Source organism: Tachysurus vachellii, chromosome 21 (assembly GCF_030014155.1).
Source record: "Tachysurus vachellii isolate PV-2020 chromosome 21, HZAU_Pvac_v1, whole genome shotgun sequence".
NCBI lineage: Eukaryota > Metazoa > Chordata > Actinopteri > Siluriformes > Bagridae > Tachysurus > Tachysurus vachellii.
The window spans coordinates 10,926,652-10,941,934 of record NC_083480.1 but is presented as its reverse complement, the minus strand read 5'-3'; the positions used below and the strand labels follow the sequence as shown (position 1 = coordinate 10,941,934).

The 15,283-nt window shown below is 36.0% G+C and overlaps 1 long non-coding RNA gene across 1 annotated transcript; it reads right to left on the bottom strand.

Moving 5' to 3' along the window:
- Positions 1-6,986: 6,986 nt before the first annotated feature.
- Positions 6,987-7,412, bottom strand: LOC132837542 (uncharacterized). The gene is made up of 3 exons (XR_009647543.1): positions 7,368-7,412; positions 7,170-7,216; positions 6,987-7,074 (listed from the first exon to the last, which is right to left on the bottom strand). It is a non-coding gene; the product is annotated as an uncharacterized LOC132837542 (long non-coding RNA).
- Positions 7,413-15,283: the final 7,871 nt, after the last annotated feature.

Sequence of the window (15,283 nt, the reverse complement as noted above, 5' to 3'; positions counted from 1 at the left end):
ATAATAAAGAAAGACAGCATTCATATGTCATGAACTTTTGCTAAATCGTTTACATTTCAGGCTTGAAGTAAAAGGTCAGACATTTGAGAGGTTTAACGGTTCAGTAAGATGCCTCCAAAGGCACCTGGAAGACATTACATCCATGAGGAAGAAGGGCATATGGTTCTTTAAAATGTGTCAGTCTGCTAAACTAACTAACTAAATGAAACTAACTGCTAAATGAAAGTCATACGCTGCTTTCAGATGGCTGAAGGATGACTGAAGGTTGTCAAGAATTTGCACTTGGGAAAGATGTAACTGTTAAAGCATATGTCTCCCTGCTATAGCCTTTACTTTTAGGCTCCAGTTTTAACTCAAGTTTCCTCTCATTTTTCCTACCCTTTGGTTAAATCTTCAGGTCTGAATGGTGATGCCAGAAATTCCAGTAGAGAACTTCAGTCGACTGTAATTTTTCCACCTTCCTTTGTCTAGTCCCTCCCCTTCTCTCCTCGACGAGCTCACACAGTGGAAAATCACAGTCATTGCTAAGTTGAGGTGCAGCCCCATGCTCTTAAACATCTCTAAACTAAACAGTTCTCAAGACTCAGTGGTCTGCTAGCTCTAACTCATTTGTAGAAAACATTTCATCTTGGTTATGTCACTGCTGTAACACTCAGTACTAGTCTGTGGGTGAGCTAGTCGTGCATCACCCATCAAGATGCCACATCACATGCAGTAAATCCAAAAGCTTTAAACAAGAAGAAGTGTTGTGTTGTGTCATTTTTTTCCTGCACAAAGTGCTCTTAGGGTCTGCTGTGATAACAAGAAGAGAAGGGGTGGAAATGTATTGTGTGTTTGAGTGTGTGTTGGGGGTGTTAGGGGTTTGAAGAGTTGAGGGAGCTGCTCTCGCCACATAGCTGCAGCATGAGTGCATGCTTACTGGCTGCCATCCAACGTCAAACCACAGCATCTGGTTGAAATCTTTAGCCTTTTCCCTGCTCTCTCTCTCTAGTCCTGTCTTTCTAACTCATGCTCGCTCTCCTTGTCTTCGTTTTAAACAAAGACAAACAAACCACACGCAAGAAGCTCTAGCATTTTGACATTGCCAATCATTTTGTCTATATGTCTAGTACAAGCGTGTACCAGTGAGGGTAGCTGATCATGTGATGATGTCATCATATTTTGACAAGCTTATAATTCTGTAATGAACACAGAAAAATGCAGTCAAGTACATGTTTGTATTTACTTAAAAAAAAGAAAAAAAAAAACTTGAGGAAAAATACATTAAATATATTAAAATTAAAAATGATATAATTTGCATCTCCCTTAGAATGCACCTAATATTTCAGTATTGGAATGTAGGATTTTTTGGGTACATTTTAAAATTGACGTATAGTTTCCCATTTTACTTGCAGGACTTGCATTTGAATATTAATTCTATCTGAAGTCTAACAATATCCTAACAACTAATATCCTAATAACTATTTCCTTACATATTTATTTCTCAGATAATTTTTTCCTAAAAAAGATACGCTTATCCTGGCATCTGACTAAGAATTTAATTAATTTTATGAGCAAATAAGATGAACGCAAATGTATATGTTTGTCTGATGTAGTGCTTCGCATACATAGTTCAAGAAACAACCATTCTCAGATTTGTCATAGGTTTGGATAGACACAAACTTGCCTCAAGCTTCTCTCATTCCAATCTGAGGGGAAAAAACTCCCCCTTGAAATCTTCACAAGCTCTTGGGTGTGTCCATGCAGCCTTAGCTCTCTTTTTCTCTAGGTTATACAAAGGAGGAGGAGTTGAAATCAAGAAGATGATTTCCCTGCCATTCCATCTTAAATCAGACTTCTTCCACGTGTGCATTTCAGCACACTTCAAATGTTAACCCTTCAATTGTCTTCCTCCAGGGTGTACTTAAGGTCTGTACTTGGTGGTAGCTTGCTGATCAGAGGACCAGTCATAATGCTAATACACACCCCAGACATCATGGTCCTACTTTATTTAATGTTTCTCTACATAGCCATTACAGACAAATAACCCATGTCTCATCCTTCCTTCTCTGGCCTATGTGTATCAGGACACCCACAGTGCTCACCTGCAGTCTGGGTGACTAGAAGTCTTCAATAAAGCATGAGAAAATATAGCTGCTCTGAGCAAAAATATAGCAGCAAAACTGTAATTAAAGATAAAAGAATGTTATGGAGTGCTTGGGAAGATAGGGAACAACATTCATTTTAAATCTAGCAATAGTAACTAGCATTTATTTGATTTAGGAGATTCATTGTAGTCTTCTAGCTAACATAATTATAGAAATCTTTTTTTTTTGTATTTAAAGCATTTTACAAATAAACAAAAATATAATTCAGTCGTAGATATGAGTTTGAGAGGGCTATAAATGCTGTAAGAGATGTTAGCAGTTATTGCTAAATTCCTCCATACCTAGTAACTAAAGCAGTCCATTCAAGCAGTTCAATTACACATCCTTAGTCTAAACGTCTGTTTCAAGCCAAGCCATCCAAAGACATTCACAAGCACAATGCAAAAAAAGATGCTTTTGTTCTATGCAATTCGTGCAACCAGAATATTTTATTTATTTGTGAAATTAAGTTGTTAAATGCTCATGAATTGAATTTAAGCATTGTTTTGAAACTGAATTCTAAATATGCAATGTTTACATCATGCATCATAGTTTCACCATATAATCAAGTTAAAATATAAGATTTGTGTATTTATTGTGTGCTTCTAAAGCTAAGCAAGGTTGTATTTGTGTCATAAGACAAAAAGGGGGTTTATGGGTAAATGTAGCAAAGGGTGGCAGGGAGATGTGTCTAGTTGTTGAATAATATTTCAAATATTGTGGGCATTAAATGTAATTTACACACAAAATGTATTATATTTAAAGCTATATGACCACATGTATAAAACAATACAAATAAATAAATAAATAAATAAATAAATAAATAAATAAATAAATGAGTAATGCTTTCAGTGCTAGTAATCTAGCTAGTTAGTAATCTAGTGGTGATCAGCATGAATATGAGATATACTAAGTTTGTGGTTTCTGAGATAGTATTCAGTATCTCCATGATATACATGCTCAGCTTTTTCTAAGTAAAAAAATCTGAACTACTGAATAACATGGTATCTGTTATTTACAGCCTGGAAGTTAATAGAGATCCTCTAAATTTACCATAATTTTCTTTACTACTGTATGTCTTCTGCATTCATTATGAGACTTTCTAATAATTTTTCATTTACTGAACTTGGTGCATTTATATTACACATGGATATGATGGTAGACACCTAGAAGTGCACTCTTACATGTTTGCAGAATTTGGTATTAGCTACTAAATTCCTGTGTTATGTAAGTGTTCTATAAGGAGCTATGGGAGTTTATTAAAAAGCATACTGTTTAATAATCAGGTTTAATGTAGAACTGTATTAAACACATTAAAAAGAACTGCACTGTTGCTAGGGGAAGTAAAGAAGAGTTCAGAGCGATGTAGAGTAGAGAATGGAGAATACGCACCCTCAGGTCATGAAGTGTGTAAGGACAAGCCCTGACTGGTGCTGTGGCAGATTAGTCTCTCTCAAATTACACCCATTCTCTGGTTTTCTAGCTTCATTTCACTGTGCACAGAAAGTCTGGTAATTTTCTGCCATTTTTAGGATTTAAATCGCTTTACTGTATCTTAGACTAAATCTTAGTCTTCTATCCACATTGAACATTTGACAAAATGTTGACTTTCTGTGTTTGGAATTGGTTCTCAAATTGAAAACTAAGCTAGACTTTTAAAAAACTGTGAAATTCCTAAGAAAATATTAAAAATAACAATGACAGAATGGTAATATCCACTTTCTACATCCAACTTTGTTTACAGAGCAGTCACTTTTACTTAGGACTTCTTAGTAATGGCTATTAGAATGTAAGGACTGTTTAGCCAAAAAAAAAAACCAAAACGGTGACATTAACCACATCATCAGTGTGTCATGACAGATGCCATACATCATCATGAGTCCTGTTGTGTAGCAATGCCATGTTGCCCTCTGTGGTCATTATTGTGATAAGCTGCTTTTACATTCACTAAAACAGCGCAATTGTGAGTGTGATAATTTTTTTTACAACCGGTTTACAGCATGGCTGTGATTGTTCCGTAGGTCCTGTGAAGTCCTCTGTGATGTCCTCTCTGTAAAGTCCTCTGTGTTGTCCTCTGTGTTGTCCTCTCTGTGAAGTTTTCTGTGAAGTCCTCTGTGATCTCCTTGTGATGTCCTCTCTATAAAGTCCTCTGTGATGTCCTCTGTGAGGTCCTCTGTGATGTCCTCTGTGATGTCCACTCTGTAAAGTCCTCTGTGATGTCCTCTGTGATGTCCTCTCTGTGAAGTGATCTGTGAAATCCTCAGTGATGTCCTCTGACATACAGTTAAATGTATCAGTGCTTTTATACTAAATATTAGCACTCTAGGAATGCCACTTATCTAATCAAAGTAGTGGACCAGAACTAACTGTTTTGTTAACAATTTTTTGATTTAGGTAGATGTTATGGTTTGTACATCATGATGCTTGACTGACTAAAGTTTACAACCCCACTGATTTTTATAAGAAACGTTGCTTGACAGACATAATTTCCAACCTGTTTTTCCTACCTCGATATACACAAAGTATATACTACATTATTGTCTCCTCATAATTATACAATAATTCTGTATTTGAATGAGTGCTTTAATATAAGCCTGTGATTTGCCTTGCAAAATTTCTTGTTACAGAAAATGAATCAAAACTACATTCAATGTCCATTATAAAGCATGTGTCACGAGCAGAGACATTTTGCTGATGATTGGGTTTGTGTGTGAGACAGATATGCACCATCGTGTGCAATTACTCATGATTAACGCTGCTCTTCAGATACTGTTTGAGCCAGCAGAAATGCAGAAACCTGGAATTACAGCCCCTGCTATAATGTTTCTATTACAGACTTGAGGTAAATCAGATGGATTCATTTTGTTCCTACACCCCAGCCTAGTTATTTACCTTTAAAGCAAAAAATGTCTGTTAGGGGTAAAAAGATCTTTTTCTTCAAGGCATTGTCACATTCACTGGTGAAACTTTTAATCATTTTCAATTGTAGTGGTTTTAGTGAAATTTATAAGAATAACTATTCAAACTTTGGCTATGCTAACCTTTTAGCTCAGGAAGGAAATTGATAGCTTTATGTTTGAGGCTATCTAAGAAGACCTTTTAAGAGTTTTGAATTAATCATGTATTAAACTTAGTGTTAAATATACCCAAGTTCTCTTATTGACACTTATGACCTAAAGTTAACCCTCAGGATAATGTGCTAGTGATATTCCACAAGCTAATGCTAGCTTTCTTTATATACTGTTACTGTCATATCAGCATTTGGTTAGAAGATATAGAACATTTGAAGCTTGAAGTTATAGAACATTCTTGAGATTAGTTATATCAATTATAGATGTAATTAGTAAATAAAAAATAGCAGGGTATTTTTCCCCTATAAGAATAATATACTAGATTATTAATTAGTTGAATAATTGTCTTTATTACTACATTTACTTTTACTTAAGTGATTTTTTGGCTACAATAACAGTAATTAGGTAGGTAGTCAAATTCCATGCGATGATATAATATTTGGCTCAATTAAAAGTTTCATATTGTGCCACCTTGCCATCCTTCCTGAATAAAATATTCACACTGACAAAGGTGAAACATTGGCAATGTGCCTGCAGGGTAAAAAACACCTGGCTTGGCATGGCTAGCTTCTACATGCTACAGTGGAATTTAGCTACCTATCAACTCCACCTCTCCATATCTCTGCCTCTCATTCTGGCAAATAAAGCACACACACACACACACACACACACTCAATTCACAATGTCTGTAGGTAAATGAAATCTATAAGTTGTGAAGCTTGAATAGCTGTGATGAGGTAGTGAGTGGTTATTTGCTTAGCCTGTAGCCAACAGAAGAAATCTTGCAGAGTTGGACACGGTGCTGTTTCCTCTGCTTGTCCCAGGGGCCACTAGACAAACACACTCAATAGTTACCCGAGATCCAGACATCCCCTCTGCTAGTTCACAACATTGCCGCAGTGTTTACTCTCATCTGATCTTCTACTGTGATCAGCGTGTGAGTGTCTGTGTACATTTGAGTGCATGCAGGCCCCAAAAGGAGCAGTGATCGGCAGTAATGACTGCAGACAAATCTGAAATATACATTCTGTCATGCAATTACATGTAGAAATATCCTAAGTGATACTTCATTAATGCCTTGTCCCTCTATTGACCCTGCATGCAGATTGACCTGGATATTTACACATTTCTTTTGTATGTTTTTATGGCTGCATTGCTGCTTCATGATATTCCTGAATAACATTTGTCACTTCAATGGAATTGGTGTTGGATGTTAGGTATTTTTATTTAATTTTTGCATATTCATGGGTTTTTGTGGCATATGTTTTGGAGCAAGGGGAAGAGTGGTAAAGAGTGGAAGGGAGGGCTAGTTGAAGTGGGATGTGCTTTAAAATCCTGTCCATGGTTTCTTATCCATCTGAGTTTCCTCCATGAAATCTGAAATTCTCTCTTTTTCCCCTTTTCACTTTTTCCATCACATTACAGTTTTCCTTTGCACTCTGTTGATGTTAATTTAAAATGTTACCAAAATTATGAAGCATATTTCAGAGTTCTGCTGGACAAATAAGCTTGCTTCTACTGTTCATCTACTCATTTTATAACACAGTTTCACACTCAAGTACTATTTCAAAAGTCTTAGTTTGAATGAAAGTTATGTTTGAAGGAAAGCCGGAGGTTGGCAGGCCAATTCATGCATTTTCATTTTCTCCGGCATGATTCTATTTGTTTCAGCAGTAGATGACGTGGCTGCAGGACCAAAGAAAGGATTTCAAGGCTTGCTCTTTGCTGTACACATCCTCAGAAAGAAAAGGAAAAAATCCTAATGATATACAACGCCAGCCAAAGAGATTTGGAGTCTCGCAGCTGCAGTTTGAGTTGCTGTTGAGCTCCTCCTTCAGGGGGAAGATGGGTCAGAATTTAGGACAACAGTTTCCAGTCTAGAAAAACATAACATTAGAAACAAGTTAGCAATGTTGTGGGTGCTGAGTTACTCTTTAGGAAGGCATAAACTAGTATTTTGTATATAGTCTACCTAAGTGGATGGCATGGTTCATATTTCAAGTGTACTTCAGAAGAAGCCTAAAATGGTCAAAAAAATCCACAAAGCAAGGACCATGGTGAATTACAGCTGAATTTATTTGTAATATTTAATCCAAGGTCTTAAGCTAGTAAAGCTAGAGAATTGACAAGAAATGAAAAGAACTCAATGGAAAAGAGATATAAGACCCACTTTTGTCTTTTTTGGCCAGATGTGTTTTTCTTCTTTGCCTCCCCTCAGCTTCTGTGATTCATTTTCCACAGTCACAAAAGCTGCTGCCCCTCCCTCACATGCTCTCTCTCTCTCTCTCTCTCTCTCTCTCTCTCTCTCTCTCTCTCTCAGCCTCTCAGGCCTGGAAAAAATTCACAGCAGAAGGAAGGAATGAAGTGTTTTAAGGTACATACACATGAGCAGGGAATGGTGTCATTCTAAACCTCCTCCTCAATAGATCATTTGGTATTTTGAAGACTGGTCGCTTCCTAAGTGCAAAAAATTCTTATGATTAAGGGGCTATAATTGGGTGGGACTTGCATATATCACTCTCGCTGAATCTGAGAGAAATACCCTCCCTCAACAAGCACCCATCAAGCTATACTCCTCCTTTTCCCTGTATTTTCCCACCTTCATTTAAACAGGGGGTTTCGAGTCCTCACAGACCAATCCATACAGGGGCTTCCCTGTCACTGTACAATAGTTAACAAGGTAAGTTAAACACCAAAGTCATGATTTGAGTGATGTAATTGAGTTATAGCAGTGTATGACTATGAATGTGTGTGAGAGTTTAAATACAAGTACTTTCAAAATTGACACAACACACCTGTAATGGTGTTCATTATTTATGCCTGTCTATGCCATATGTGTAAGACAAACAACAAATAAATTGGCTGCCTAAACATTAGCAGTTTATAACTTTTCTTCTGAGTGTGCAGATGCAGTGGCTGAATAAAAAAGACAGGACGACAAGAAAAACAGAGTTGCCTAAATTTGGATACTTGCTACTTTAAAGAAAAAAATGATCCCCCCAAATGTCAGTAAATTATTCTTAAAAAATTACAAGCAGAAAATAAAGCTTAAATTATCCTAAAACTCACATGAGTCCTTTAGTTAAGAAGCTAACCAACCAATCTAAGAATAGCCATCTTATTTGCTGTATGTTTCTGTAGGTTATCAGTCATAAGACTTCCTAAGTGATATTTTATAACAACAAGAAGATTACAGTAAGGTATAACCTCTTAAATTGAGAAAAGTTAAAAAAAACCTTTTTTAGCTTTGATGCTGTGGAACTAAATGAGTTTACAAAGCACATTAATATACAGGGCCAATGATTTTTAATTAAAAATGTCATCTTACTTCCATTATACATAATTGACATGCCGTATATAACATAACCAAATACGTTGTTTGAACTGAGAAGTTGGAAACACTAAAGTTTTACTTCAAGGGTATTTATATAAGGTTATATATTTACTGTGCACCATTAAATCAGAACAAATTTTTGTTTTGTATGTAAACTGCCTGGAGATATTTTTAATGATTTCTCAGAGAAACCAAGACGGGATGCAAACTTTCATACCTTCCTATTTTAGAAGAGCTTTATTAATAATTAAATGAATGATAGAATTAATTTATTTGTTTATATTCACTAACTGCTTTTTTCTGGTCATAGTTGCAGTGGATCCAGAGCTTACAGTCATGATTTTAGAAAGTAGGAGGCAACCAGAGGACCAGAAGGAATCGCACACAGAAACAGGAAGAACACCGAAAATCTACACAGACAGCAAGATGAGCTCAGGATCAAATTGGGGATGCTGGAGCTGTGCCATTGGTTAATATTAACATAATCTGAACATTGTAATGTCTTTTATATATTCTTTTTTTAGTTCTAATCATGTCATGATTGATGCAGCTGTCATCACATCATAGTCCAACACTTATACATTTGTAATCTTTTAAAAATCTAATCTTAGCTCAAGTAACATGGAAAGATACAAAGATAAAGTTATGGTTGAGTTAATGCATTAAACATTTTTAATATATGCCTGTCAAATTTCTTTTTAAGAAACAGCTTGTTATCTGTCATATTGGGAGATGACATGAGCAGAAGAAAATCTACAAAAACTTTTTTATTTCTGTTTTATATGACCTAAAAAAAACAGACAATTGTCAAAATATATTTGGCGGGCAGAAATGGTGTGTAAAAATGATTGAAAAAGTGTTTATAAAAAAGTAAATATCCTCAAATTGAACCTAAGGTATGGTCTAGTTTGTGCATAATTTCTGGTCAAAATGATTTGGTAATTTATTTGCTTGATGCCTTTAGTCCACACAGTCTCCTTTGCCACCTCAGGTGAACCTTCAGAAATTTTACCAGCTCCAAAAATGACAGTGCATTGCTGTCTGCCACGTTGCCTTTTTCATTCTCTCTCCCCTCCCTGCCTCTCCAACCTCCTCTCCTCAGCTACATTTTTCTCTCTCTGTCTCTGACTCTCTCTCTCTCTCTCTCTCTCTCTCTCTCTCTCTCTCTCTCTCTCTCTCTCTCTCTCTTTAAGTTGTTCATTGCTGAGGCTTATGATGTGGTAGCAGTTGGGTTAAAGGGAGTGTCAGGGTCAGAGTTGTATCCTGTACATTTTAAATAGCCTTTTCAGAACCTTTCCAAAAGACAAGTTTTTTTCGTTTCTAGAGTACCAGGCAAGGATGCAAAGGTTAGGATCACAGTAAAGTAATGAGATTTGATTGGATATAAAATAAACACCATCATCTATAACAGACCTATTATTTTAGCTATTTTTATATTTTCATACAAGGTGGCTAGAGAGAAATCATCCTTAAATCATTGCTAGAAATGATGGTAGTCCTTTAGAAAAACACTTAGATATCACTGGACAGACACTTACAGTCTACCAGACTATTATTTACATTCTATTGGGAGTGTGGCCCAAAACCATTACCATTATTTTTCCAGGAGAGAGATACCATTGCTGAAGTTTTTGCAATTCTGCAATACAATTAGGATATGATTAAAATGAGAAGCTGAAGTACAATGGCTTCTGTACACCACTATAGTCAGATGGAGTTTTGTTGTCATTTTTCTTTATAACTTGTGGACATTAGTGCAACATAGCATTTGTTCAGGTCCATGATACAAAGGACATGATACAGGTCCATGATACTTAGGACCAATATACATGATGACAGAACAGTATTGGATGGAAAAACAGACCTGGATACAGAACAACTTTTGCCCTATCCCACTGGGTGGAAAAACACAACAATGTAGCCGAAAGATCAGGAAAATGACACCAAATGTGTCTCATATCAGCATTATAACAAGCAGGTATGCAGGGTCATACAAAGGAGAAAGGTCTTGATTAATACAGGCTGGTGTTGTAGACTTTATTTTTGGCTGTTTTTCAGAAGATTAGAAAACCTATGAAAAGAGATTGGAGGTGCAGACATTGCAGGGATCCTGTAATCACTGCAAGACGTCTATAATCTTCTGTTCAAAGTAAACATACAATGAAAAACTACATGTTTAGGGTTCTGGTGTGGAACCTTCCTTGATGGAGAAACACATATAAGGTTCTATACAGGGCCTCAGTTTTTGCCTGCAGTGACAATAAAGGTTTTTCTAACTATGTTCTTTAGTTTATTCCTCAGCTTGAACTCTGAACAGTAAGTGATATGTAGAATCATACAACAGTGTTTCCCTTAATGCAGTAGACTGTTTTGTATAGATGTAAGCTGTTGAATAATCTTCTCATTAAAATGTACTTTGGTTTAGACTTGATTTAGTGTTAAATGAGACATGTAATCTGCTCGCACACCCTTCACATTAACCATCCGGGGAGTTATCTCGCTCATGGTGGCTATAAGCTTTTACTTCTTGTCATTTTATCAAACCTCTTGTGAGTTTGAATGTAAAACATTCTCTTGGGACAATATAATAATGAATTAATAAAGATAATTCATACGTTTTTCTTTACATTTGCCTTTGTTGCACAGAGTCATGGAAAAGATCAGGCCTCTCAGCACAGTATAAACTCAACCACAGGATTTGCTTAAATATATTCACAATGTAATGTCCTCACTCACTCACTTCCAGTAACCACATTATACTTGTCATGGTCTTGGTGGATCCAGACTCTATCCCAGGAACACACTATATGAGGCATTAATACAACCTGGATGGGATGTGGGTAGGAACCAGAGAAACCTGAAGAAACCCATACAGACATGATGAGAAAATCTACAGACAGAAATCTAAAAGAATCATGAGGTTCCAAAAAAGGTGGAAACCTGAAAAGAACTCATCGCGTTTGAGGGCTCTACAAAGAACATTAAAGCTTGAGTTATTCATTTTAAAATCTTACAGCACACACATTAAAACAAACCTATAGAATAGAATGTACTAAATAAAAGTGATGAAAAAAATATATTTTTATGTTGCAATTATTACTGTTAATGTGTGTAGAATTGACCCATTATTATAATTCAACTTGCTGGCTAATGTACTTAAGTAAAATGTAAATGAGTTACATGGGTTATATTTACTATCCTCCAAAATGCATTCATTTATATGATTACAATGTATTTATTACCTTCCAGATTAGATTCCAGATTCCTACCTGTCTAGATCACAAAAAAAAGTCCTGGGGATTTAATTGTAGATTTGTTTGTAATAATAAGACTTTACTTTAACTCACTGAAAGTAGTAAGATGTAGTTTTTATGTAGTTTTGTAATTTTCCATCAAAAATGCCACACATAATACAGTAAAGCGTTTAACCAATCAAAAAAGTAACATTCTAGTAACATTATAGCATGCCATGATTTACATTTATATTAAATGACCCTACTGTAGCTCAGCTTTCCTTTCTGTTCACATGAACTAAAGACGATGATGAAAACATCATCCCTTATTCAGAAACATTTCTCAAAATTACTTCACCAGACAACGAGGGAGAACAAACAGCTTAACACATGAATTCTCTACAGCAAAATGAACTGTAAAATGTATAATATGATTATCTTTAGAAATTCATAGTGTTATCATAGTATACATATTTTCATAGTATGCGTTTAACATATCAGCTTGTTTTATTACATTAGCCTTTAAAAACCTATTGCAAATTTATTGCATGCAAACATCCAAAGTACTGAATCTTGGAAAGATCATCTGCCCTACAGCTTACTCTTTCAGTGAGAGAGCAGCATCCTCTTGTGGTTAGAAACAGAGATGTATGCATTAGAGAATAAAAATGGTTGAGGCAGACATAAATGCTAAATCAGTTGTGCAAGAGAGGAGGCTTCCTATTGCAGTGTTTGGCTATTCAGTAAAAGTATTCAGCTTTTTACTGGACATGTTGGCATACATAAAGCATTGCAGTAGACATCTGCACAGGATGTTCAGGGCAAAAAAGGAGTTTATTAAAGATTATTGCACCTTATGATAAGTGAAGCCATTTGTAAGGTGATGCACAGTTCCTATATCAATTAGCCAAATGAATACATTATCTTTCCAGTGAACACAGTGCTATTCAATAAAGCTTTTTTTGGCCTAGCTTTTCTGAGAATATAAAGAATTACACAGAGACATACTGTAAAGCTCTGGATCAAAATCCGCCACTGGATGGCACTCAGAGATTGTACTAAAAACCAAAACTTGAGAGTAGAGATCCTTGAGTCAGTATTTGCACTTTTCACTTAAAGAAATGAAAGTTTTTGGCAGCTGAAAGCATTAGACTTGCAAATGTGTCTGGAGTTTGCACCAGAGCTCATGAATAAAGGTTAAATATAGTGTCATCACTCCAAGGAAGGTTTCATGGAACATGACTCATCAATAGACTTGAAAGACAGTGAAAGAAGGCCAAAGAGAAACAGAAAAATCAAGTATATGCTAATTTATTGTGTCACTGACAAATGTTAGCCATGAAATTAAGAATTTTTTCTGGAAATAACAGAACCAAATTGATAATTGTAAGCATGATCATAAGCAAATTAAGATAAGAAACATAATGGTGCAGGCTTGCTAAATAAGGAGAGATGTTAGAGATAATTAGTCATTTAATTTTAAACTTTACCATTTTAATTCTTATTCTATGCTTCTGTAAAGCTGCTTTGAGACATTGTCAGTTGTTATAAGTGCTATACAAATAAATTGAATTGAACTGAATGATGCGTGACAAATTCAGAGTGATAATTTAGCGTACTGATAAGGATGAGAGTGCTGTGTGACAGAAGTGGAGTGCTGTGTAATTGCATATGGAAACAACACTAAGGCCTTTTGACATAAATTAACATGCATTTAACATGAATTTAATTACCATGCATTAATTAGACTGAATCAGTAACATCTTGTAGCACCATGATAACCGAAAACAAGGACTCGGGAGGCAGGCTTGAGAGAGAGAGAGAGAGAGAGAGAGAGAGAGAGAGAGAGATGCTGAGCATTGTTCTGTTTAGCCCTGCTTCTGTACTTCACTCTAAAAGAAAATAATAATGATCAAAACACACACAGAGTGTAGTGTTTAATAGTCTGACTAAGGAAAATGCTTGGACAAGCGTTAGATGTCTCTCTGGTATTGCCCCAAAGTATAAATAGGCTACTTATCAACCATTTCTATTCACAGCCAGGACCATATCCTTGTGGCCACATACAATTATATTAATAAACAACAGAAACCTTGCATTTTCTACCAAAAATGTACTTTTATGATTTCAGACTTTGGAAATAAACTAATTTATAAAGCTTTTGGCAGTTTGCTTCTAAGGCAAGGAAGGCATGTGAACCTATATTTTTAACTCATGCACCTTGGCACATGAGAGAGAGAGAGAGAGAGAGAGAGAGAGAGAGAGAGAGAGAGTTCACACTTGTTTAAGGCTCAACATGGCCTTTGACACATTACATTCATTAAGTACATTCAATACATGTCATTACACCCCTCAAGTTAATGAGCAGAGCCCACATGATTGCCAGACAATTTGTTTCTATGGTGTCGTTCTTTGACTCTCACTCGGAGAGCTTCCAAATGATGTACGTTTCTAGGCAATCCTCATCATCAAACACCTGGGACAGAACACAAAAGGAGAAGAAATTCAGGGGAGTGGACGTGACGGGCCCCCAAATGGAGCCCTTTAACACTTCCAAGTGCTTCTGCTCTGACTACAAGACTGAATCTGTCCCTACATTTTTAGTGTGATGGTGGACTGGAGAGGTTTAAATAATGAACCCTAACTCTATGATAAATTGTCAGTCCCAGAAACGGTCTAACCTCCTTATGGTCATGAGTCATGGGAAGGCTACAATCACAGTAGTCTTATAAATGATAGGATAGATCTGCTCAGGACCCAAGAGGATGTCCACGTACTCAATCAGTCAGACTTTGCACATAGGTTCAAGATGAGGCTGACTTGTGCAAAGAACTTTAGGTCTAACCTTATTTGTGGTATATGACATTGACAATTATAAATAAACATTACTATGTCATATGCACAGTTGGGCTTCAGCACACAGTCCATTAGATGTTAAAACAATGTAGCAAGCACTTCAAAAAGCCTGAAAGGAAGAGTGACAAAATGGTGGCATCTAAACAGGGCGGAAAATTGTTTTTACCTTGTTGTTAGCAATACAGCTAACTCTTGGTGAAATCCAGGGTACCTAAAAATGATCCACACCTAGCCGGTCCAAGAGCCTGTCAAAATAAAGCACTGGATAGTCCATATTTTTACATTACATTCACCTTGTGGAAGTCCACTCACCTTGTCCACTTTGGGCACAAGCAGATATATAACAGAATATATATATTATATATATATATTATATATATTTTATATATATATATATATATATAAAATCCTATCTAAAAATAAATTCTTAAAATTGAGATGGTGATATGTCTTCAAGATTTTGAACACTGCTATCCCAACTTATCTCTCTCTGGCTGTGCCGTTGCCAGAGCAACAAGAAGTGCCTTTTTCTGTTTAATGAAGGGGGCATGTTTTTCTAGTGTCTTTTCTCTATACCTCATAGTTGACTTTCACCAGTGTGCCTTTGCTATTTGTTGAGTAATTTTGAGTAAAAGGTGGGCAGTAAAAAAAGGGAATAATTTT